The sequence below is a fragment of the Salmo salar genome, chromosome ssa23, assembly GCF_905237065.1.
Source record: "Salmo salar chromosome ssa23, Ssal_v3.1, whole genome shotgun sequence".
NCBI classification, from domain to species: domain Eukaryota; kingdom Metazoa; phylum Chordata; class Actinopteri; order Salmoniformes; family Salmonidae; genus Salmo; species Salmo salar.
This window is the reverse complement of record NC_059464.1, coordinates 13,012,065-13,031,521: the sequence shown is the minus strand read 5'-3', so window position 1 is coordinate 13,031,521 and position 19,457 is coordinate 13,012,065. Positions and strand designations below refer to the sequence as shown.

The window sequence follows — 19,457 nt, the reverse complement described above, 5'->3', positions numbered from 1 at the left end:
AATCAGTCTTTCCTCCCCGTCGGGGAATTGAACCCCGGTCTCCCGCGTGACAGGCGGGGATACTCACCACTATACTAACGAGGAGCAGGTGGGGTGGTTCTTTGACAAAATGTGGAGCATTGGATACTATCCCTAAATTTGGAGAGTTGGGTGTTAACCCTTCCAACAAAAACATCTGTAGAGACTGAATGGTTAGAGCTAGAGACTACTATGACACATCTATGGAAAGCTGAGACCCTCACGGACACGTACATGTAGTCGATGTTTGCTCTATACCGCTCACAAGCCACACAATAGTAGTTAGAAGGTGAGGTGTGTGTGGAAAATCCCAGGACATAGTCACAAAGGCCAAACTCAAGACAGTTGTCACTGACTTGTTGGATATTCGTTTCCCATTTAACAACTAAAGCCTTGCACAAAGTAAATCACCTCACACACTGGAAATCTACAATGGATTCACAAAAGTCTACTGAGAATGCATAAATGTCCAAACGGTAAGTGAACCCAAACTCAGACTTTTCAAGAGTCAGTTGAGAATTCTACCATGACCAGAGATTGCTGTCGACCTGGCAATCTCAAAAGAGATTTCTTCCTCAGTGGTTTGCATACTTGTCAAAATGACTTGTTCAAAAGTTCCTGCATTGGCCGGGAATCGAACCCGGGCCTCCCGCGTGGCAGGCGAGAATTCTGCCACTGAACAACCAATGCCTTGCGATGCTGAAATATACCCCACGGCTAGATATCGTATCAAAAATCTTTAATTCTAAGCATATTTCCCGCTTTGTGGGCTCAGTGACATTGTACACCCTAATAAAATCAGTCTTTCCTCCCCGTCGGGGAATTGAACCCCGGTCTCCCGCGTGACAGGCGGGGATACTCACCACTATACTAACGAGGAGCAGGTGGGGTGGTTCTTTGACAAAATGTGGAGCATTGGATACTATCCCTAAATTTGGAGAGTTGGGTGTTAACCCTTCCAACAAAAACATCTGTAGAGACTGAATGGTTAGAGCTAGAGACTACTATGACACATCTATGGAAAGCTGAGACCCTCACGGACACGTACATGTAGTCGATTTTGCTCTATACCGCTCACAAGCCACACAATAGTAGTTAGAAGGTGAGGTGTGTGTGGAAAATCCCAGGACATAGTCACAAAGGCCAAACTCAAGACAGTTGTCACTGACTTGTTGGATATTCGTTTCCCATTTAACAACTAAAGCCTTGCACAAAGTAAATCACCTCACACACTGGAAATCTACAATGGATTCACAAAAGTCTACTGAGAATGCATAAATGTCCAAACGGTAAGTGAACCCAAACTCAGACTTTTCAAGAGTCAGTTGAGAATTCTACCATGACCAGAGATTGCTGTCGACCTGGCAATCTCAAAAGAGATTTCTTCCTCAGTGGTTTGCATACTTGTCAAAATGACTTGTTCAAAAGTTCCTGCATTGGCCGGGAATCGAACCCGGGCCTCCCGCGTGGCAGGCGAGAATTCTACCACTGAACAACCAATGCCTTGCGATGCTGAAATATACCCCACGGCTAGATATCGTATCAAAAAAATCTTTAATTCTAAGCATATTTCCCGCTTTGTGGGCTCAGTGACATTGTACACCCTAATAAAATCAGTCTTTCCTCCCCGTCGGGGAATTGAACCCCGGTCTCCCGCGTGACAGGCGGGGATACTCACCACTATACTAACGAGGAGCAGGTGGAGTGGTTCTTTGACAAAATGTGGAGCATTGGATACTATCCCTAAATTTGGAGAGTTGGGTGTTAACCCTTCCAACAAAAACATCTGTAGAGACTGAATGGTTAGAGCTAGAGACTACTATGACACATCTATGGAAAGCTGAGACCCTCACGGACACGTACATGTAGTCGATTTTGCTCTATACCGCTCACAAGCCACACAATAGTAGTTAGAAGGAGAGGTGTGTGTGGAAAATCCCAGGACATAGTCACAAAGGCCAAACTCAAGACAGTTGTCACTGACTTGTTGGATATTCGTTTCCCATTTAACAACTAAAGCCTTGCACAAAGTAAATCACCTCACACTCTGGAAATCTACAATGGATTCACAAAAGTCTACTGAGAATGCATAAATGTCCAAACGGTAAGTGAACCCAAACTCAGACTTTTCAAGAGTCAGTTGAGAATTCTACCATGACCAGAGATTGCTGTCGACCTGGCAATCTCAAAAGAGATTTCTTCCTCAGTGGTTTGCATACTTGTCAAAATGACTTGTTCAAAAGTTCCTGCATTGGCCGGGAATCGAACCCGGGCCTCCCGCGTGGCAGGCGAGAATTCTGCCACTGAACAACCAATGCCTTGCGATGCTGAAATATACCCCACGGCTAGATATCGTATAAAAATCTTTAATTCTAAGCATATTTCCCGCTTTGTGGGCTCAGTGACATTGTACACCCTAATAAAATCAGTCTTTCCTCCCCGTCGGGGAATTGAACCCCGGTCTCCCGCGTGACAGGCGGGGATACTCACCACTATACTAACGAGGAGCAGGTGGATTGGTTCTTTGACAAAATGTGGAGCATTGGATACTATCCCTAAATTTGGAGAGTTGGGTGTTAACCCTTCCAACAAAAACATCTGTAGAGACTGAATGGTTAGAGCTAGAGACTACTATGACACATCTATGGAAAGCTGAGACCCTCACGGACACGTACATGTAGTCGATTTTGCTCTATACCGCTCACAAGCCACACAATAGTAGTTAGAAGGTGAGGTGTGTGTGGAAAATCCCAGGACATAGTCACAAAGGCCAAACTCAAGACAGTTGTCACTGACTTGTTGGATATTCGTTTCCCATTTAACAACTAAAGCCTTGCACAAAGTAAATCACCTCACACTCTGGAAATCTACAATGGATTCACAAAAGTCTACTGAGAATGCATAAATGTCCAAACGGTAAGTGAACCCAAACTCAGACTTTTCAAGAGTCAGTTGAGAATTCTACCATGACCAGAGATTGCTGTCGACCTGGCAATCTCAAAAGAGATTTCTTCCTCAGTGGTTTGCATACTTGTCAAAATGACTTGTTCAAAAGTTCCTGCATTGGCCGGGAATCGAACCCGGGCCTCCCGCGTGGCAGGCGAGAATTCTACCACTGAACAACCAATGCCTTGCGATGCTGAAATATACCCCACGGCTAGATATCGTATCAAAAATCTTTAATTCTAAGCATATTTCCCGCTTTGTGGGCTCAGTGACATTGTACACCCTAATAAAATCAGTCTTTCCTCCCCGTCGGGGAATTGAACCCCGGTCTCCCGCGTGACAGGCGGGGATACTCACCACTATACTAACGAGGAGCAGGTGGATTGGTTCTTTGAAAAAATGTGGAGCATTGGATACTATCCCTAAATTTGGAGAGTTGGGTGTTAACCCTTCCAACAAAAACATCTGTAGAGACTGAATGGTTAGAGCTAGAGACTACTATGACACATCTATGGAAAGCTGAGACCCTCACGGACACGTACATGTAGTCGATGTTTGCTCTATACCGCTCACAAGCCACACAATAGTAGTTAGAAGGAGAGGTGTGTGTGGAAAATCCCAGGACATAGTCACAAAGGCCAAACTCAAGACAGTTGTCACTGACTTGTTGGATATTCGTTTCCCATTTAACAACTAAAGCCTTGCACAAAGTAAATCACCTCACACTCTGGAAATCTACAATGGATTCACAAAAGTCTACTGAGAATGCATAAATGTCCAAACGGTAAGTGAACCCAAACTCAGACTTTTCAAGAGTCAGTTGAGAATTCTACCATGACCAGAGATTGCTGTCGACCTGGCAATCTCAAAAGAGATTTCTTCCTCAGTGGTTTGCATACTTGTCAAAATGACTTGTTCAAAAGTTCCTGCATTGGCCGGGAATCGAACCCGGGCCTCCCGCGTGGCAGGCGAGAATTCTGCCACTGAACAACCAATGCCTTGCGATGCTGAAATATACCCCACGGCTAGATATCGTATAAAAATCTTTAATTCTAAGCATATTTCCCGCTTTGTGGGCTCAGTGACATTGTACACCCTAATAAAATCAGTCTTTCCTCCCCGTCGGGGAATTGAACCCCGGTCTCCCGCGTGACAGGCGGGGATACTCACCACTATACTAACGAGGAGCAGGTGGATTGGTTCTTTGAAAAAATGTGGAGCATTGGATACTATCCCTAAATTTGGAGAGTTGGGTGTTAACCCTTCCAACAAAAACATCTGTAGAGACTGAATGGTTAGAGCTAGAGACTACTATGACACATCTATGGAAAGCTGAGACCCTCACGGACACGTACATGTAGTCGATTTTGCTCTATACCGCTCACAAGCCACACAATAGTAGTTAGAAGGAGAGGTGTGTGTGGAAAATCCCAGGACATAGTCACAAAGGCCAAACTCAAGACAGTTGTCACTGACTTGTTGGATATTCGTTTCCCATTTAACAACTAAAGCCTTGCACAAAGTAAATCACCTCACACTCTGGAAATCTACAATGGATTCACAAAAGTCTACTGAGAATGCATAAATGTCCAAACGGTAAGTGAACCCAAACTCAGACTTTTCAAGAGTCAGTTGAGAATTCTACCATGACCAGAGATTGCTGTCGACCTGGCAATCTCAAAAGAGATTTCTTCCTCAGTGGTTTGCATACTTGTCAAAATGACTTGTTCAAAAGTTCCTGCATTGGCCGGGAATCGAACCCGGGCCTCCCGCGTGGCAGGCGAGAATTCTACCACTGAACAACCAATGCCTTGCGATGCTGAAATATACCCCACGGCTAGATATCGTATAAAAATCTTTAATTCTAAGCATATTTCCCGCTTTGTGGGCTCAGTGACATTGTACACCCTAATAAAATCAGTCTTTCCTCCCCGTCGGGGAATTGAACCCCGGTCTCCCGCGTGACAGGCGGGGATACTCACCACTATACTAACGAGGAGCAGGTGGATTGGTTCTTTGAAAAAATGTGGAGCATTGGATACTATCCCTAAATTTGGAGAGTTGGGTGTTAACCCTTCCAACAAAAACATCTGTAGAGACTGAATGGTTAGAGCTAGAGACTACTATGACACATCTATGGAAAGCTGAGACCCTCACGGACACGTACATGTAGTCGATTTTGCTCTATACCGCTCACAAGCCACACAATAGTAGTTAGAAGGTGAGGTGTGTGTGGAAAATCCCAGGACATAGTCACAAAGGCCAAACTCAAGACAGTTGTCACTGACTTGTTGGATATTCGTTTCCCATTTAACAACTAAAGCCTTGCACAAAGTAAATCACCTCACACTCTGGAAATCTACAATGGATTCACAAAAGTCTACTGAGAATGCATAAATGTCCAAACGGTAAGTGAACCCAAACTCAGACTTTTCAAGAGTCAGTTGAGAATTCTACCATGACCAGAGATTGCTGTCGACCTGGCAATCTCAAAAGAGATTTCTTCCTCAGTGGTTTGCATACTTGTCAAAATGACTTGTTCAAAAGTTCCTGCATTGGCCGGGAATCGAACCCGGGCCTCCCGCGTGGCAGGCGAGAATTCTGCCACTGAACAACCAATGCCTTGCGATGCTGAAATATACCCCACGGCTAGATATCGTATAAAAAATCTTTAATTCTAAGCATATTTCCCGCTTTGTGGGCTCAGTGACATTGTACACCCTAATAAAATCAGTCTTTCCTCCCCGTCGGGGAATTGAACCCCGGTCTCCCGCGTGACAGGCGGGGATACTCACCACTATACTAACGAGGAGCAGGTGGATTGGTTCTTTGAAAAAATGTGGAGCATTGGATACTATCCCTAAATTTGGAGAGTTGGGTGTTAACCCTTCCAACAAAAACATCTGTAGAGACTGAATGGTTAGAGCTAGAGACTACTATGACACATCTATGGAAAGCTGAGACCCTCACGGACACGTACATGTAGTCGATTTTGCTCTATACCGCTCACAAGCCACACAATAGTAGTTAGAAGGAGAGGTGTGTGTGGAAAATCCCAGGACATAGTCACAAAGGCCAAACTCAAGACAGTTGTCACTGACTTGTTGGATATTCGTTTCCCATTTAACAACTAAAGCCTTGCACAAAGTAAATCACCTCACACTCTGGAAATCTACAATGGATTCACAAAAGTCTACTGAGAATGCATAAATGTCCAAACGGTAAGTGAACCCAAACTCAGACTTTTCAAGAGTCAGTTGAGAATTCTACCATGACCAGAGATTGCTGTCGACCTGGCAATCTCAAAAGAGATTTCTTCCTCAGTGGTTTGCATACTTGTCAAAATGACTTGTTCAAAAGTTCCTGCATTGGCCGGGAATCGAACCCGGGCCTCCCGCGTGGCAGGCGAGAATTCTGCCACTGAACAACCAATGCCTTGCGATGCTGAAATATACCCCACGGCTAGATATCGTATAAAAAATCTTTAATTCTAAGCATATTTCCCGCTTTGTGGGCTCAGTGACATTGTACACCCTAATAAAATCAGTCTTTCCTCCCCGTCGGGGAATTGAACCCCGGTCTCCCGCGTGACAGGCGGGGATACTCACCACTATACTAACGAGGAGCAGGTGGAGTGGTTCTTTGACAAAATGTGGAGCATTGGATACTATCCCTAAATTTGGAGAGTTGGGTGTTAACCCTTCCAACAAAAACATCTGTAGAGACTGAATGGTTAGAGCTAGAGACTACTATGACACATCTATGGAAAGCTGAGACCCTCACGGACACGTACATGTAGTCGATTTTGCTCTATACCGCTCACAAGCCACACAATAGTAGTTAGAAGGAGAGGTGTGTGTGGAAAATCCCAGGACATAGTCACAAAGGCCAAACTCAAGACAGTTGTCACTGACTTGTTGGATATTCGTTTCCCATTTAACAACTAAAGCCTTGCACAAAGTAAATCACCTCACACTCTGGAAATCTACAATGGATTCACAAAAGTCTACTGAGAATGCATAAATGTCCAAACGGTAAGTGAACCCAAACTCAGACTTTTCAAGAGTCAGTTGAGAATTCTACCATGACCAGAGATTGCTGTCGACCTGGCAATCTCAAAAGAGATTTCTTCCTCAGTGGTTTGCATACTTGTCAAAATGACTTGTTCAAAAGTTCCTGCATTGGCCGGGAATCGAACCCGGGCCTCCCGCGTGGCAGGCGAGAATTCTGCCACTGAACAACCAATGCCTTGCGATGCTGAAATATACCCCACGGCTAGATATCGTATAAAAATCTTTAATTCTAAGCATATTTCCCGCTTTGTGGGCTCAGTGACATTGTACACCCTAATAAAATCAGTCTTTCCTCCCCGTCGGGGAATTGAACCCCGGTCTCCCGCGTGACAGGCGGGGATACTCACCACTATACTAACGAGGAGCAGGTGGATTGGTTCTTTGAAAAAATGTGGAGCATTGGATACTATCCCTAAATTTGGAGAGTTGGGTGTTAACCCTTCCAACAAAAACATCTGTAGAGACTGAATGGTTAGAGCTAGAGACTACTATGACACATCTATGGAAAGCTGAGACCCTCACGGACACGTACATGTAGTCGGTGTTGCTCTATACCGCTCACAAGCCACACAATAGTAGTTAGAAGGAGAGGTGTGTGTGGAAAATCCCAGGACATAGTCACAAAGGCCAAACTCAAGACAGTTGTCACTGACTTGTTGGATATTCGTTTCCCATTTAACAACTAAAGCCTTGCACAAAGTAAATCACCTCACACTCTGGAAATCTACAATGGATTCACAAAAGTCTACTGAGAATGCATAAATGTCCAAACGGTAAGTGAACCCAAACTCAGACTTTTCAAGAGTCAGTTGAGAATTCTACCATGACCAGAGATTGCTGTCGACCTGGCAATCTCAAAAGAGATTTCTTCCTCAGTGGTTTGCATACTTGTCAAAATGACTTGTTCAAAAGTTCCTGCATTGGCCGGGAATCGAACCCGGGCCTCCCGCGTGGCAGGCGAGAATTCTGCCACTGAACAACCAATGCCTTGCGATGCTGAAATATACCCCACGGCTAGATATCGTATCAAAAAATCTTTAATTCTAAGCATATTTCCCGCTTTGTGGGCTCAGTGACATTGTACACCCTAATAAAATCAGTCTTTCCTCCCCGTCGGGGAATTGAACCCCGGTCTCCCGCGTGACAGGCGGGGATACTCACCACTATACTAACGAGGAGCAGGTGGATTGGTTCTTTGACAAAATGTGGAGCATTGGATACTATCCCTAAATTTGGAGAGTTGGGTGTTAACCCTTCCAACAAAAACATCTGTAGAGACTGAATGGTTAGAGCTAGAGACTACTATGACACATCTATGGAAAGCTGAGACCCTCACGGACACGTACATGTAGTCGATTTTGCTCTATACCGCTCACAAGCCACACAATAGTAGTTAGAAGGTGAGGTGTGTGTGGAAAATCCCAGGACATAGTCACAAAGGCCAAACTCAAGACAGTTGTCACTGACTTGTTGGATATTCGTTTCCCATTTAACAACTAAAGCCTTGCACAAAGTAAATCACCTCACACACTGGAAATCTACAATGGATTCACAAAAGTCTACTGAGAATGCATAAATGTCCAAACGGTAAGTGAACCCAAACTCAGACTTTTCAAGAGTCAGTTGAGAATTCTACCATGACCAGAGATTGCTGTCGACCTGGCAATCTCAAAAGAGATTTCTTCCTCAGTGGGTTTGCATACTTGTCAAAATGACTTGTTCAAAAGTTCCTGCATTGGCCGGGAATCGAACCCGGGCCTCCCGCGTGGCAGGCGAGAATTCTGCCACTGAACAACCAATGCCTTGCGATGCTGAAATATACCCCACGGCTAGATATCGTATAAAAAATCTTTAATTCTAAGCATATTTCCCGCTTTGTGGGCTCAGTGACATTGTACACCCTAATAAAATCAGTCTTTCCTCCCCGTCGGGGAATTGAACCCCGGTCTCCCGCGTGACAGGCGGGGATACTCACCACTATACTAACGAGGAGCAGGTGGAGTGGTTCTTTGACAAAATGTGGAGCATTGGATACTATCCCTAAATTTGGAGAGTTGGGTGTTAACCCTTCCAACAAAAACATCTGTAGAGACTGAATGGTTAGAGCTAGAGACTACTATGACACATCTATGGAAAGCTGAGACCCTCACGGACACGTACATGTAGTCGATTTTGCTCTATACCGCTCACAAGCCACACAATAGTAGTTAGAAGGAGAGGTGTGTGTGGAAAATCCCAGGACATAGTCACAAAGGCCAAACTCAAGACAGTTGTCACTGACTTGTTGGATATTCGTTTCCCATTTAACAACTAAAGCCTTGCACAAAGTAAATCACCTCACACACTGGAAATCTACAATGGATTCACAAAAGTCTACTGAGAATGCATAAATGTCCAAACGGTAAGTGAACCCAAACTCAGACTTTTCAAGAGTCAGTTGAGAATTCTACCATGACCAGAGATTGCTGTCGACCTGGCAATCTCAAAAGAGATTTCTTCCTCAGTGGTTTGCATACTTGTCAAAATGACTTGTTCAAAAGTTCCTGCATTGGCCGGGAATCGAACCCGGGCCTCCCGCGTGGCAGGCGAGAATTCTACCACTGAACAACCAATGCCTTGCGATGCTGAAATATACCCCACGGCTAGATATCGTATAAAAATCTTTAATTCTAAGCATATTTCCCGCTTTGTGGGCTCAGTGACATTGTACACCCTAATAAAATCAGTCTTTCCTCCCCGTCGGGGAATTGAACCCCGGTCTCCCGCGTGACAGGCGGGGATACTCACCACTATACTAACGAGGAGCAGGTGGATTGGTTCTTTGACAAAATGTGGAGCATTGGATACTATCCCTAAATTTGGAGAGTTGGGTGTTAACCCTTCCAACAAAAACATCTGTAGAGACTGAATGGTTAGAGCTAGAGACTACTATGACACATCTATGGAAAGCTGAGACCCTCACGGACACGTACATGTAGTCGATTTTGCTCTATACCGCTCACAAGCCACACAATAGTAGTTAGAAGGAGAGGTGTGTGTGGAAAATCCCAGGACATAGTCACAAAGGCCAAACTCAAGACAGTTGTCACTGACTTGTTGGATATTCGTTTCCCATTTAACAACTAAAGCCTTGCACAAAGTAAATCACCTCACACACTGGAAATCTACAATGGATTCACAAAAGTCTACTGAGAATGCATAAATGTCCAAACGGTAAGTGAACCCAAACTCAGACTTTTCAAGAGTCAGTTGAGAATTCTACCATGACCAGAGATTGCTGTCGACCTGGCAATCTCAAAAGAGATTTCTTCCTCAGTGGTTTGCATACTTGTCAAAATGACTTGTTCAAAAGTTCCTGCATTGGCCGGGAATCGAACCCGGGCCTCCCGCGTGGCAGGCGAGAATTCTGCCACTGAACAACCAATGCCTTGCGATGCTGAAATATACCCCACGGCTAGATATCGTATAAAAATCTTTAATTCTAAGCATATTTCCCGCTTTGTGGGCTCAGTGACATTGTACACCCTAATAAAATCAGTCTTTCCTCCCCGTCGGGGAATTGAACCCCGGTCTCCCGCGTGACAGGCGGGGATACTCACCACTATACTAACGAGGAGCAGGTGGATTGGTTCTTTGAAAAATGTGGAGCATTGGATACTATCCCTAAATTTGGAGAGTTGGGTGTTAACCCTTCCAACAAAAACATCTGTAGAGACTGAATGGTTAGAGCTAGAGACTACTATGACACATCTATGGAAAGCTGAGACCCTCACGGACACGTACATGTAGTCGATTTTGCTCTATACCGCTCACAAGCCACACAATAGTAGTTAGAAGGTGAGGTGTGTGTGGAAAATCCCAGGACATAGTCACAAAGGCCAAACTCAAGACAGTTGTCACTGACTTGTTGGATATTCGTTTCCCATTTAACAACTAAAGCCTTGCACAAAGTAAATCACCTCACACACTGGAAATCTACAATGGATTCACAAAAGTCTACTGAGAATGCATAAATGTCCAAACGGTAAGTGAACCCAAACTCAGACTTTTCAAGAGTCAGTTGAGAATTCTACCATGACCAGAGATTGCTGTCGACCTGGCAATCTCAAAAGAGATTTCTTCCTCAGTGGTTTGCATACTTGTCAAAATGACTTGTTCAAAAGTTCCTGCATTGGCCGGGAATCGAACCCGGGCCTCCCGCGTGGCAGGCGAGAATTCTGCCACTGAACAACCAATGCCTTGCGATGCTGAAATATACCCCACGGCTAGATATCGTATAAAAAATCTTTAATTCTAAGCATATTTCCCGCTTTGTGGGCTCAGTGACATTGTACACCCTAATAAAATCAGTCTTTCCTCCCCGTCGGGGAATTGAACCCCGGTCTCCCGCGTGACAGGCGGGGATACTCACCACTATACTAACGAGGAGCAGGTGGATTGGTTCTTTGACAAAATGTGGAGCATTGGATACTATCCCTAAATTTGGAGAGTTGGGTGTTAACCCTTCCAACAAAAACATCTGTAGAGACTGAATGGTTAGAGCTAGAGACTACTATGACACATCTATGGAAAGCTGAGACCCTCACGGACACGTACATGTAGTCGATTTTGCTCTATACCGCTCACAAGCCACACAATAGTAGTTAGAAGGAGAGGTGTGTGTGGAAAATCCCAGGACATAGTCACAAAGGCCAAACTCAAGACAGTTGTCACTGACTTGTTGGATATTCGTTTCCCATTTAACAACTAAAGCCTTGCACAAAGTAAATCACCTCACACTCTGGAAATCTACAATGGATTCACAAAAGTCTACTGAGAATGCATAAATGTCCAAACGGTAAGTGAACCCAAACTCAGACTTTTCAAGAGTCAGTTGAGAATTCTACCATGACCAGAGATTGCTGTCGACCTGGCAATCTCAAAAGAGATTTCTTCCTCAGTGGTTTGCATACTTGTCAAAATGACTTGTTCAAAAGTTCCTGCATTGGCCGGGAATCGAACCCGGGCCTCCCGCGTGGCAGGCGAGAATTCTGCCACTGAACAACCAATGCCTTGCGATGCTGAAATATACCCCACGGCTAGATATCGTATAAAAAATCTTTAATTCTAAGCATATTTCCCGCTTTGTGGGCTCAGTGACATTGTACACCCTAATAAAATCAGTCTTTCCTCCCCGTCGGGGAATTGAACCCCGGTCTCCCGCGTGACAGGCGGGGATACTCACCACTATACTAACGAGGAGCAGGTGGATTGGTTCTTTGAAAAAATGTGGAGCATTGGATACTATCCCTAAATTTGGAGAGTTGGGTGTTAACCCTTCCAACAAAAACATCTGTAGAGACTGAATGGTTAGAGCTAGAGACTACTATGACACATCTATGGAAAGCTGAGACCCTCACGGACACGTACATGTAGTCGATGTTTGCTCTATACCGCTCACAAGCCACACAATAGTAGTTAGAAGGAGAGGTGTGTGTGGAAAATCCCAGGACATAGTCACAAAGGCCAAACTCAAGACAGTTGTCACTGACTTGTTGGATATTCGTTTCCCATTTAACAACTAAAGCCTTGCACAAAGTAAATCACCTCACACACTGGAAATCTACAATGGATTCACAAAAGTCTACTGAGAATGCATAAATGTCCAAACGGTAAGTGAACCCAAACTCAGACTTTTCAAGAGTCAGTTGAGAATTCTACCATGACCAGAGATTGCTGTCGACCTGGCAATCTCAAAAGAGATTTCTTCCTCAGTGGTTTGCATACTTGTCAAAATGACTTGTTCAAAAGTTCCTGCATTGGCCGGGAATCGAACCCGGGCCTCCCGCATGGCAGGCGAGAATTCTACCACTGAACAACCAATGCCTTGCGATGCTGAAATATACCCCACGGCTAGATATCGTATAAAAAATCTTTAATTCTAAGCATATTTCCCGCTTTGTGGGCTCAGTGACATTGTACACCCTAATAAAATCAGTCTTTCCTCCCCGTCGGGGAATTGAACCCCGGTCTCCCGCGTGACAGGCGGGGATACTCACCACTATACTAACGAGGAGCAGGTGGATTGGTTCTTTGAAAAAATGTGGAGCATTGGATACTATCCCTAAATTTGGAGAGTTGGGTGTTAACCCTTCCAACAAAAACATCTGTAGAGACTGAATGGTTAGAGCTAGAGACTACTATGACACATCTATGGAAAGCTGAGACCCTCACGGACACGTACATGTAGTCGATTTTGCTCTATACCGCTCACAAGCCACACAATAGTAGTTAGAAGGAGAGGTGTGTGTGGAAAATCCCAGGACATAGTCACAAAGGCCAAACTCAAGACAGTTGTCACTGACTTGTTGGATATTCGTTTCCCATTTAACAACTAAAGCCTTGCACAAAGTAAATCACCTCACACACTGGAAATCTACAATGGATTCACAAAAGTCTACTGAGAATGCATAAATGTCCAAACGGTAAGTGAACCCAAACTCAGACTTTTCAAGAGTCAGTTGAGAATTCTACCATGACCAGAGATTGCTGTCGACCTGGCAATCTCAAAAGAGATTTCTTCCTCAGGGGTTTGCATACTTGTCAAAATGACTTGTTCAAAAGTTCCTGCATTGGCCGGGAATCGAACCCGGGCCTCCCGCGTGGCAGGCGAGAATTCTGCCACTGAACAACCAATGCCTTGCGATGCTGAAATATACCCCACGGCTAGATATCGTATAAAAATCTTTAATTCTAAGCATATTTCCCGCTTTGTGGGCTCAGTGACATTGTACACCCTAATAAAATCAGTCTTTCCTCCCCGTCGGGGAATTGAACCCCGGTCTCCCGCGTGACAGGCGGGGATACTCACCACTATACTAACGAGGAGCAGGTGGGGTGGTTCTTTGACAAAATGTGGAGCATTGGATACTATCCCTAAATTTGGAGAGTTGGGTGTTAACCCTTCCAACAAAAACATCTGTAGAGACTGAATGGTTAGAGCTAGAGACTACTATGACACATCTATGGAAAGCTGAGACCCTCACGGACACGTACATGTAGTCGATGTTGCTCTATACCGCTCACAAGCCACACAATAGTAGTTAGAAGGAGAGGTGTGTGTGGAAAATCCCAGGACATAGTCACAAAGGCCAAACTCAAGACAGTTGTCACTGACTTGTTGGATATTCGTTTCCCATTTAACAACTAAAGCCTTGCACAAAGTAAATCACCTCACACACTGGAAATCTACAATGGATTCACAAAAGTCTACTGAGAATGCATAAATGTCCAAACGGTAAGTGAACGCAAACTCAGACTTTTCAAGAGTCAGTTGAGAATTCTACCATGACCAGAGATTGCTGTCGACCTGGCAATCTCAAAAGAGATTTCTTCCTCAGTGGTTTGCATACTTGTCAAAATGACTTGTTCAAAAGTTCCTGCATTGGCCGGGAATCGAACCCGGGCCTCCCGCGTGGCAGGCGAGAATTCTGCCACTGAACAACCAATGCCTTGCGATGCTGAAATATAACCCACGGCTAGATATCGTATAAAAATCTTTAATTCTAAGCATATTTCCCGCTTTGTGGGCTCAGTGACATTGTACACCCTAATAAAATCAGTCTTTCCTCCCCGTCGGGGAATTGAACCCCGGTCTCCCGCGTGACAGGCGGGGATACTCACCACTATACTAACGAGGAGCAGGTGGGGTTGGTTCTTTGACAAAATGTGGAGCATTGGATACTATCCCTAAATTTGGAGAGTTGGGTGTTAACCCTTCCAACAAAAACATCTGTAGAGACTGAATGGTTAGAGCTAGAGACTACTATGACACATCTATGGAAAGCTGAGACCCTCACGGACACGTACATGTAGTCGATGTTGCTCTATACCGCTCACAAGCCACACAATAGTAGTTAGAAGGAGAGGTGTGTGTGGAAAATCCCAGGACATAGTCACAAAGGCCAAACTCAAGACAGTTGTCACTGACTTGTTGGATATTCGTTTCCCATTTAACAACTAAAGCCTTGCACAAAGTAAATCACCTCACACACTGGAAATCTACAATGGATTCACAAAAGTCTACTGAGAATGCATAAATGTCCAAACGGTAAGTGAACGCAAACTCAGACTTTTCAAGAGTCAGTTGAGAATTCTACCATGACCAGAGATTGCTGTCGACCTGGCAATCTCAAAAGAGATTTCTTCCTCAGTGGTTTGCATACTTGTCAAAATGACTTGTTCAAAAGTTCCTGCATTGGCCGGGAATCGAACCCGGGCCTCCCGCGTGGCAGGCGAGAATTCTGCCACTGAACAACCAATGCCTTGCGATGCTGAAATATACCCCACGGCTAGATATCGTATAAAAAATCTTTAATTCTAAGCATATTTCCCGCTTTGTGGGCTCAGTGACATTGTACACCCTAATAAAATCAGTCTTTCCTCCCCGTCGGGGAATTGAACCCCGGTCTCCCGCGTGACAGGCGGGGATACTCACCACTATACTAACGAGGAGCAGGTGGGTTGGTTCTTTGACAAAATGTGGAGCATTGGATACTATCCCTAAATTTGGAGAGTTGGGTGTTAACCCTTCCAACAAAAACATCTGTAGAGACTGAATGGTTAGAGCTAGAGACTACTATGACACATCTATGGAAAGCTGAGACCCTCACGGACACGTACATGTAGTCGGTGTTGCTCTATACCGCTCACAAGCCACACAATAGTAGTTAGAAGGTGAGGTGTGTGTGGAAAATCCCAGGACATAGTCACAAAGGCCAAACTCAAGACAGTTGTCACTGACTTGTTGGATATTCGTTTCCCATTTAACAACTAAAGCCTTGCACAAAGTAAATCACCTCACACACTGGAAATCTACAATGGATTCACAAAAGTCTACTGAGAATGCATAAATGTCCAAATGGTAAGTGAACGCAAACTCAGACTTTTCAAGAGTCAGTTGAGAATTCTACCATGACCAGAGATTGCTGTCGACCTGGCAATCTCAAAAGAGATTTCTTCCTCAGTGGTTTGCATACTTGTCAAAATGACTTGTTCAAAAGTTCCTGCATTGGCCGGGAATCGAACCCGGGCCTCCCGCGTGGCAGGCGAGAATTCTGCCACTGAACAACCAATGCCTTGCGATGCTGAAATATACCCCACGGCTAGATATCGTATAAAAATCTTTAATTCTAAGCATATTTCCCGCTTTGTGGGCTCAGTGACATTGTACACCCTAATAAAATCAGTCTTTCCTCCCCGTCGGGGAATTGAACCCCGGTCTCCCGCGTGACAGGCGGGGATACTCACCACTATACTAACGAGGAGCAGGTGGGTTGGTTCTTTGACAAAATGTGGAGCATTGGATACTATCCCTAAATTTGGAGAGTTGGGTGTTAACCCTTCCAACAAAAACATCTGTAGAGACTGAATGGTTAGAGCTAGAGACTACTATGACACATCTATGGAAAGCTGAGACCCTCACGGACACGTACATGTAGTCGATGTTGCTCTATACCGCTCACAAGCCACACAATAGTAGTTAGAAGGAGAGGTGTGTGTGGAAAATCCCAGGACATAGTCACAAAGGCCAAACTCAAGACAGTTGTCACTGACTTGTTGGATATTCGTTTCCCATTTAACAACTAAAGCCTTGCACAAAGTAAATCACCTCACACACTGGAAATCTACAATGGATTCACAAAAGTCTACTGAGAATGCATAAATGTCCAAATGGTAAGTGAACGCAAACTCAGACTTTTCAAGAGTCAGTTGAGAATTCTACCATGACCAGAGATTGCTGTCGACCTGGCAATCTCAAAAGAGATTTCTTCCTCAGTGGTTTGCATACTTGTCAAAATGACTTGTTCAAAAGTTCCTGCATTGGCCGGGAATCGAACCCGGGCCTCCCGCGTGGCAGGCGAGAATTCTGCCACTGAACAACCAATGCCTTGCGATGCTGAAATATACCCCACGGCTAGATATCGTATAAAAAATCTTTAATTCTAAGCATATTTCCCGCTTTGTGGGCTCAGTGACATTGTACACCCTAATAAAATCAGTCTTTCCTCCCCGTCGGGGAATTGAACCCCGGTCTCCCGCGTGACAGGCGGGGATACTCACCACTATACTAACGAGGAGCAGGTGGGTTGGTTCTTTGACAAAATGTGGAGCATTGGATACTATCCCTAAATTTGGAGAGTTGGGTGTTAACCCTTCCAACAAAAACATCTGTAGAGACTGAATGGTTAGAGCTAGAGACTACTATGACACATCTATGGAAAGCTGAGACCCTCACGGACACGTACATGTAGTCGGTTTTGCTCTATACCGCTCACAAGCCACACAATAGTAGTTAGAAGGTGAGGTGTGTGTGGAAAATCCCAGGACATAGTCACAAAGGCCAAACTCAAGACAGTTGTCACTGACATGTTGGATATTCGTTTCCCATTTAACAACTAAAGCCTTGCACAAAGTAAATCACCTCACACACTGGAAATCTACAATGGATTCACAAAAGTCTACTGAGAATGCATAAATGTCCAAATGGTAAGTGAACGCAAACTCAGACTTTTCAAGAGTCAGTTGAGAATTCTACCATGACCAGAGATTGCTGTCGACCTGGCAATCTCAAAAGAGATTTCTTCCTCAGTGGTTTGCATACTTGTCAAAATGACTTGTTCAAAAGTTCCTGCATTGGCCGGGAATCGAACCCGGGCCTCCCGCGTGGCAGGCGAGAATTCTGCCACTGAACAACCAATGCCTTGCGATGCTGAAATATACCCCACGGCTAGATATCGTATAAAAAATCTTTAATTCTAAGCATATTTCCCGCTTTGTGGGCTCAGTGACATTGTACACCCTAATAAAATCAGTCTTTCCTCCCCGTCGGGGAATTGAACCCCGGTCTCCCGCGTGACAGGCGGGGATACTCACCACTATACTAACGAGGAGCAGGTGGGGTGGTTCTTTGACAAAATGTGGAGCATTGGATACTATCCCTAAATTTGGAGAGTTGGGTGTTAACCCTTCCAACAAAAACATCTGTAGAGACTGAATGGTTAGAGCTAGAGACTACTATGACACATCTATGGAAAGCTGAGACCCTCACGGACACGTACATGTAGTCGGTGTTGCTCTATACCGCTCACAAGCCACACAATAGTAGTTAGAAGGTGAGGTGTGTGTGGAAAATCCCAGGACATAGTCACAAAGGCCAAACTCAAGACAGTTGTCACTGACATGTTGGATATTCGTTTCCCATTTAACAACTAAAGCCTTGCACAAAGTAAATCACCTCACACACTGGAAATCTACAATGGATTCACAAAAGTCTACTGAGAATGCATAAATGTCCAAATGGTAAGTGAACGCAAACTCAGACTTTTCAAGAGTCAGTTGAGAATTCTACCATGACCAGAGATTGCTGTCGACCTGGCAATCTCAAAAGAGATTTCTTCCTCAGTGGTTTGCATACTTGTCAAAATGACTTGTTCAAAAGTTCCTGCATTGGCCGGGAATCGAACCCGGGCCTCCCGCGTGGCAGGCGAGAATTCTGCCACTGAACAACCAATGCCTTGCGATGCTGAAATATACCCCACGGCTAGATATCGTATAAAAAATCTTTAATTCTAAGCATATTTCCCGCTTTGTGGGCTCAGTGACATTGTACACCCTAATAAAATCAGTCTTTCCTCCCCGTCGGGGAATTGAACCCCGGTCTCCCGCGTGACAGGCGGGGATACTCACCACTATACTAACGAGGAGCAGGTGGGTTGGTTCTTTGACAAAATGTGGAGCATTGGATACTATCCCTAAATTTGGAGAGTTGGGTGTTAACCCTTCCAACAAAAACATCTGTAGAGACTGAATGGTTAGAGCTAGAGACTACTATGACACATCTATGGAAAGCTGAGACCCTCACGGACACGTACATGTAGTCGGTGTTGCTCTATACCGCTCACAAGCCACACAATAGTAGTTAGAAGGTGAGGTGTGTGTGGAAAATCCCAGGACATAGTCACAAAGGCCAAACTCAAGACAGTTGTCACTGACATGTTGGATATTCGTTTCCCATTTAACAACTAAAGCCTTGCACAAAGTAAATCACCTCACACACTGGAAATCTACAATGGATTCACAAAAGTCTACTGAGAATGCATAAATGTCCAAATGGTAAGTGAACGCAAACTCAGACTTTTCAAGAGTCAGTTGAGAATTCTACCATGACCAGAGATTGCTGTCGACCTGGCAATCTCAAAAGAGATTTCTTCCTCAGTGGTTTGCATACTTGTCAAAATGACTTGTTCAAAAGTTCCTGCATTGGCCGGGAATCGAACCCGGGCCTCCCGCGTGGCAGGCGAGAATTCTGCCACTGAACAACCAATGCCTTGCGATGCTGAAATATACCCCACGGCTAGATATCGTATAAAAATCTTTAAT

General features: G+C 44.6%; 48 non-coding genes across 48 annotated transcripts; all 48 read right to left on the bottom strand.

Annotated features, from left to right (window-relative positions):
- Positions 1-12: 12 nt before the first annotated feature.
- Positions 13-84, bottom strand: trnad-guc (transfer RNA aspartic acid (anticodon GUC)). Its single transcript has one exon. It is a non-coding gene; the product is annotated as a tRNA-Asp (tRNA).
- A 553-nt stretch (positions 85-637) lies between these two features.
- On the bottom strand, positions 638-708 carry trnag-gcc (transfer RNA glycine (anticodon GCC)). Its single transcript has one exon. It is a non-coding gene; the product is annotated as a tRNA-Gly (tRNA).
- A 118-nt stretch (positions 709-826) lies between these two features.
- trnad-guc (transfer RNA aspartic acid (anticodon GUC)) lies at positions 827-898 on the bottom strand. The gene has a single exon. It is a non-coding gene; the product is annotated as a tRNA-Asp (tRNA).
- Positions 899-1,450: 552 nt separating this feature from the next.
- trnag-gcc (transfer RNA glycine (anticodon GCC)) lies at positions 1,451-1,521 on the bottom strand. The gene has a single exon. It is a non-coding gene; the product is annotated as a tRNA-Gly (tRNA).
- A 120-nt stretch (positions 1,522-1,641) lies between these two features.
- On the bottom strand, positions 1,642-1,713 carry trnad-guc (transfer RNA aspartic acid (anticodon GUC)). The gene has a single exon. It is a non-coding gene; the product is annotated as a tRNA-Asp (tRNA).
- A 552-nt stretch (positions 1,714-2,265) lies between these two features.
- On the bottom strand, positions 2,266-2,336 carry trnag-gcc (transfer RNA glycine (anticodon GCC)). Its single transcript has one exon. It is a non-coding gene; the product is annotated as a tRNA-Gly (tRNA).
- Positions 2,337-2,453: 117 nt separating this feature from the next.
- trnad-guc (transfer RNA aspartic acid (anticodon GUC)) lies at positions 2,454-2,525 on the bottom strand. Its single transcript has one exon. It is a non-coding gene; the product is annotated as a tRNA-Asp (tRNA).
- Positions 2,526-3,077: 552 nt separating this feature from the next.
- On the bottom strand, positions 3,078-3,148 carry trnag-gcc (transfer RNA glycine (anticodon GCC)). The gene has a single exon. It is a non-coding gene; the product is annotated as a tRNA-Gly (tRNA).
- Positions 3,149-3,266: 118 nt separating this feature from the next.
- On the bottom strand, positions 3,267-3,338 carry trnad-guc (transfer RNA aspartic acid (anticodon GUC)). The gene has a single exon. It is a non-coding gene; the product is annotated as a tRNA-Asp (tRNA).
- A 553-nt stretch (positions 3,339-3,891) lies between these two features.
- On the bottom strand, positions 3,892-3,962 carry trnag-gcc (transfer RNA glycine (anticodon GCC)). Its single transcript has one exon. It is a non-coding gene; the product is annotated as a tRNA-Gly (tRNA).
- Positions 3,963-4,079: 117 nt separating this feature from the next.
- On the bottom strand, positions 4,080-4,151 carry trnad-guc (transfer RNA aspartic acid (anticodon GUC)). The gene has a single exon. It is a non-coding gene; the product is annotated as a tRNA-Asp (tRNA).
- Positions 4,152-4,703: 552 nt separating this feature from the next.
- trnag-gcc (transfer RNA glycine (anticodon GCC)) lies at positions 4,704-4,774 on the bottom strand. Its single transcript has one exon. It is a non-coding gene; the product is annotated as a tRNA-Gly (tRNA).
- A 117-nt stretch (positions 4,775-4,891) lies between these two features.
- Positions 4,892-4,963, bottom strand: trnad-guc (transfer RNA aspartic acid (anticodon GUC)). The gene has a single exon. It is a non-coding gene; the product is annotated as a tRNA-Asp (tRNA).
- Positions 4,964-5,515: 552 nt separating this feature from the next.
- On the bottom strand, positions 5,516-5,586 carry trnag-gcc (transfer RNA glycine (anticodon GCC)). Its single transcript has one exon. It is a non-coding gene; the product is annotated as a tRNA-Gly (tRNA).
- Positions 5,587-5,704: 118 nt separating this feature from the next.
- Positions 5,705-5,776, bottom strand: trnad-guc (transfer RNA aspartic acid (anticodon GUC)). The gene has a single exon. It is a non-coding gene; the product is annotated as a tRNA-Asp (tRNA).
- A 552-nt stretch (positions 5,777-6,328) lies between these two features.
- On the bottom strand, positions 6,329-6,399 carry trnag-gcc (transfer RNA glycine (anticodon GCC)). The gene has a single exon. It is a non-coding gene; the product is annotated as a tRNA-Gly (tRNA).
- A 118-nt stretch (positions 6,400-6,517) lies between these two features.
- trnad-guc (transfer RNA aspartic acid (anticodon GUC)) lies at positions 6,518-6,589 on the bottom strand. Its single transcript has one exon. It is a non-coding gene; the product is annotated as a tRNA-Asp (tRNA).
- A 552-nt stretch (positions 6,590-7,141) lies between these two features.
- trnag-gcc (transfer RNA glycine (anticodon GCC)) lies at positions 7,142-7,212 on the bottom strand. The gene has a single exon. It is a non-coding gene; the product is annotated as a tRNA-Gly (tRNA).
- A 117-nt stretch (positions 7,213-7,329) lies between these two features.
- On the bottom strand, positions 7,330-7,401 carry trnad-guc (transfer RNA aspartic acid (anticodon GUC)). The gene has a single exon. It is a non-coding gene; the product is annotated as a tRNA-Asp (tRNA).
- Positions 7,402-7,953: 552 nt separating this feature from the next.
- Positions 7,954-8,024, bottom strand: trnag-gcc (transfer RNA glycine (anticodon GCC)). Its single transcript has one exon. It is a non-coding gene; the product is annotated as a tRNA-Gly (tRNA).
- A 119-nt stretch (positions 8,025-8,143) lies between these two features.
- On the bottom strand, positions 8,144-8,215 carry trnad-guc (transfer RNA aspartic acid (anticodon GUC)). Its single transcript has one exon. It is a non-coding gene; the product is annotated as a tRNA-Asp (tRNA).
- Positions 8,216-8,768: 553 nt separating this feature from the next.
- Positions 8,769-8,839, bottom strand: trnag-gcc (transfer RNA glycine (anticodon GCC)). The gene has a single exon. It is a non-coding gene; the product is annotated as a tRNA-Gly (tRNA).
- A 118-nt stretch (positions 8,840-8,957) lies between these two features.
- On the bottom strand, positions 8,958-9,029 carry trnad-guc (transfer RNA aspartic acid (anticodon GUC)). Its single transcript has one exon. It is a non-coding gene; the product is annotated as a tRNA-Asp (tRNA).
- Positions 9,030-9,581: 552 nt separating this feature from the next.
- trnag-gcc (transfer RNA glycine (anticodon GCC)) lies at positions 9,582-9,652 on the bottom strand. Its single transcript has one exon. It is a non-coding gene; the product is annotated as a tRNA-Gly (tRNA).
- A 117-nt stretch (positions 9,653-9,769) lies between these two features.
- trnad-guc (transfer RNA aspartic acid (anticodon GUC)) lies at positions 9,770-9,841 on the bottom strand. Its single transcript has one exon. It is a non-coding gene; the product is annotated as a tRNA-Asp (tRNA).
- Positions 9,842-10,393: 552 nt separating this feature from the next.
- trnag-gcc (transfer RNA glycine (anticodon GCC)) lies at positions 10,394-10,464 on the bottom strand. The gene has a single exon. It is a non-coding gene; the product is annotated as a tRNA-Gly (tRNA).
- Positions 10,465-10,581: 117 nt separating this feature from the next.
- Positions 10,582-10,653, bottom strand: trnad-guc (transfer RNA aspartic acid (anticodon GUC)). The gene has a single exon. It is a non-coding gene; the product is annotated as a tRNA-Asp (tRNA).
- Positions 10,654-11,204: 551 nt separating this feature from the next.
- On the bottom strand, positions 11,205-11,275 carry trnag-gcc (transfer RNA glycine (anticodon GCC)). Its single transcript has one exon. It is a non-coding gene; the product is annotated as a tRNA-Gly (tRNA).
- Positions 11,276-11,393: 118 nt separating this feature from the next.
- Positions 11,394-11,465, bottom strand: trnad-guc (transfer RNA aspartic acid (anticodon GUC)). Its single transcript has one exon. It is a non-coding gene; the product is annotated as a tRNA-Asp (tRNA).
- Positions 11,466-12,017: 552 nt separating this feature from the next.
- On the bottom strand, positions 12,018-12,088 carry trnag-gcc (transfer RNA glycine (anticodon GCC)). Its single transcript has one exon. It is a non-coding gene; the product is annotated as a tRNA-Gly (tRNA).
- A 118-nt stretch (positions 12,089-12,206) lies between these two features.
- On the bottom strand, positions 12,207-12,278 carry trnad-guc (transfer RNA aspartic acid (anticodon GUC)). Its single transcript has one exon. It is a non-coding gene; the product is annotated as a tRNA-Asp (tRNA).
- Positions 12,279-12,831: 553 nt separating this feature from the next.
- trnag-gcc (transfer RNA glycine (anticodon GCC)) lies at positions 12,832-12,902 on the bottom strand. Its single transcript has one exon. It is a non-coding gene; the product is annotated as a tRNA-Gly (tRNA).
- A 118-nt stretch (positions 12,903-13,020) lies between these two features.
- trnad-guc (transfer RNA aspartic acid (anticodon GUC)) lies at positions 13,021-13,092 on the bottom strand. The gene has a single exon. It is a non-coding gene; the product is annotated as a tRNA-Asp (tRNA).
- Positions 13,093-13,644: 552 nt separating this feature from the next.
- trnag-gcc (transfer RNA glycine (anticodon GCC)) lies at positions 13,645-13,715 on the bottom strand. Its single transcript has one exon. It is a non-coding gene; the product is annotated as a tRNA-Gly (tRNA).
- Positions 13,716-13,832: 117 nt separating this feature from the next.
- trnad-guc (transfer RNA aspartic acid (anticodon GUC)) lies at positions 13,833-13,904 on the bottom strand. The gene has a single exon. It is a non-coding gene; the product is annotated as a tRNA-Asp (tRNA).
- Positions 13,905-14,456: 552 nt separating this feature from the next.
- trnag-gcc (transfer RNA glycine (anticodon GCC)) lies at positions 14,457-14,527 on the bottom strand. Its single transcript has one exon. It is a non-coding gene; the product is annotated as a tRNA-Gly (tRNA).
- Positions 14,528-14,644: 117 nt separating this feature from the next.
- On the bottom strand, positions 14,645-14,716 carry trnad-guc (transfer RNA aspartic acid (anticodon GUC)). The gene has a single exon. It is a non-coding gene; the product is annotated as a tRNA-Asp (tRNA).
- A 553-nt stretch (positions 14,717-15,269) lies between these two features.
- trnag-gcc (transfer RNA glycine (anticodon GCC)) lies at positions 15,270-15,340 on the bottom strand. The gene has a single exon. It is a non-coding gene; the product is annotated as a tRNA-Gly (tRNA).
- Positions 15,341-15,458: 118 nt separating this feature from the next.
- On the bottom strand, positions 15,459-15,530 carry trnad-guc (transfer RNA aspartic acid (anticodon GUC)). The gene has a single exon. It is a non-coding gene; the product is annotated as a tRNA-Asp (tRNA).
- Positions 15,531-16,082: 552 nt separating this feature from the next.
- Positions 16,083-16,153, bottom strand: trnag-gcc (transfer RNA glycine (anticodon GCC)). Its single transcript has one exon. It is a non-coding gene; the product is annotated as a tRNA-Gly (tRNA).
- A 117-nt stretch (positions 16,154-16,270) lies between these two features.
- Positions 16,271-16,342, bottom strand: trnad-guc (transfer RNA aspartic acid (anticodon GUC)). Its single transcript has one exon. It is a non-coding gene; the product is annotated as a tRNA-Asp (tRNA).
- Positions 16,343-16,894: 552 nt separating this feature from the next.
- Positions 16,895-16,965, bottom strand: trnag-gcc (transfer RNA glycine (anticodon GCC)). The gene has a single exon. It is a non-coding gene; the product is annotated as a tRNA-Gly (tRNA).
- A 118-nt stretch (positions 16,966-17,083) lies between these two features.
- Positions 17,084-17,155, bottom strand: trnad-guc (transfer RNA aspartic acid (anticodon GUC)). Its single transcript has one exon. It is a non-coding gene; the product is annotated as a tRNA-Asp (tRNA).
- Positions 17,156-17,707: 552 nt separating this feature from the next.
- trnag-gcc (transfer RNA glycine (anticodon GCC)) lies at positions 17,708-17,778 on the bottom strand. Its single transcript has one exon. It is a non-coding gene; the product is annotated as a tRNA-Gly (tRNA).
- Positions 17,779-17,896: 118 nt separating this feature from the next.
- Positions 17,897-17,968, bottom strand: trnad-guc (transfer RNA aspartic acid (anticodon GUC)). The gene has a single exon. It is a non-coding gene; the product is annotated as a tRNA-Asp (tRNA).
- Positions 17,969-18,520: 552 nt separating this feature from the next.
- Positions 18,521-18,591, bottom strand: trnag-gcc (transfer RNA glycine (anticodon GCC)). The gene has a single exon. It is a non-coding gene; the product is annotated as a tRNA-Gly (tRNA).
- A 118-nt stretch (positions 18,592-18,709) lies between these two features.
- Positions 18,710-18,781, bottom strand: trnad-guc (transfer RNA aspartic acid (anticodon GUC)). The gene has a single exon. It is a non-coding gene; the product is annotated as a tRNA-Asp (tRNA).
- Positions 18,782-19,333: 552 nt separating this feature from the next.
- Positions 19,334-19,404, bottom strand: trnag-gcc (transfer RNA glycine (anticodon GCC)). Its single transcript has one exon. It is a non-coding gene; the product is annotated as a tRNA-Gly (tRNA).
- Between the last annotated feature and the right edge of the window lie 53 nt (positions 19,405-19,457).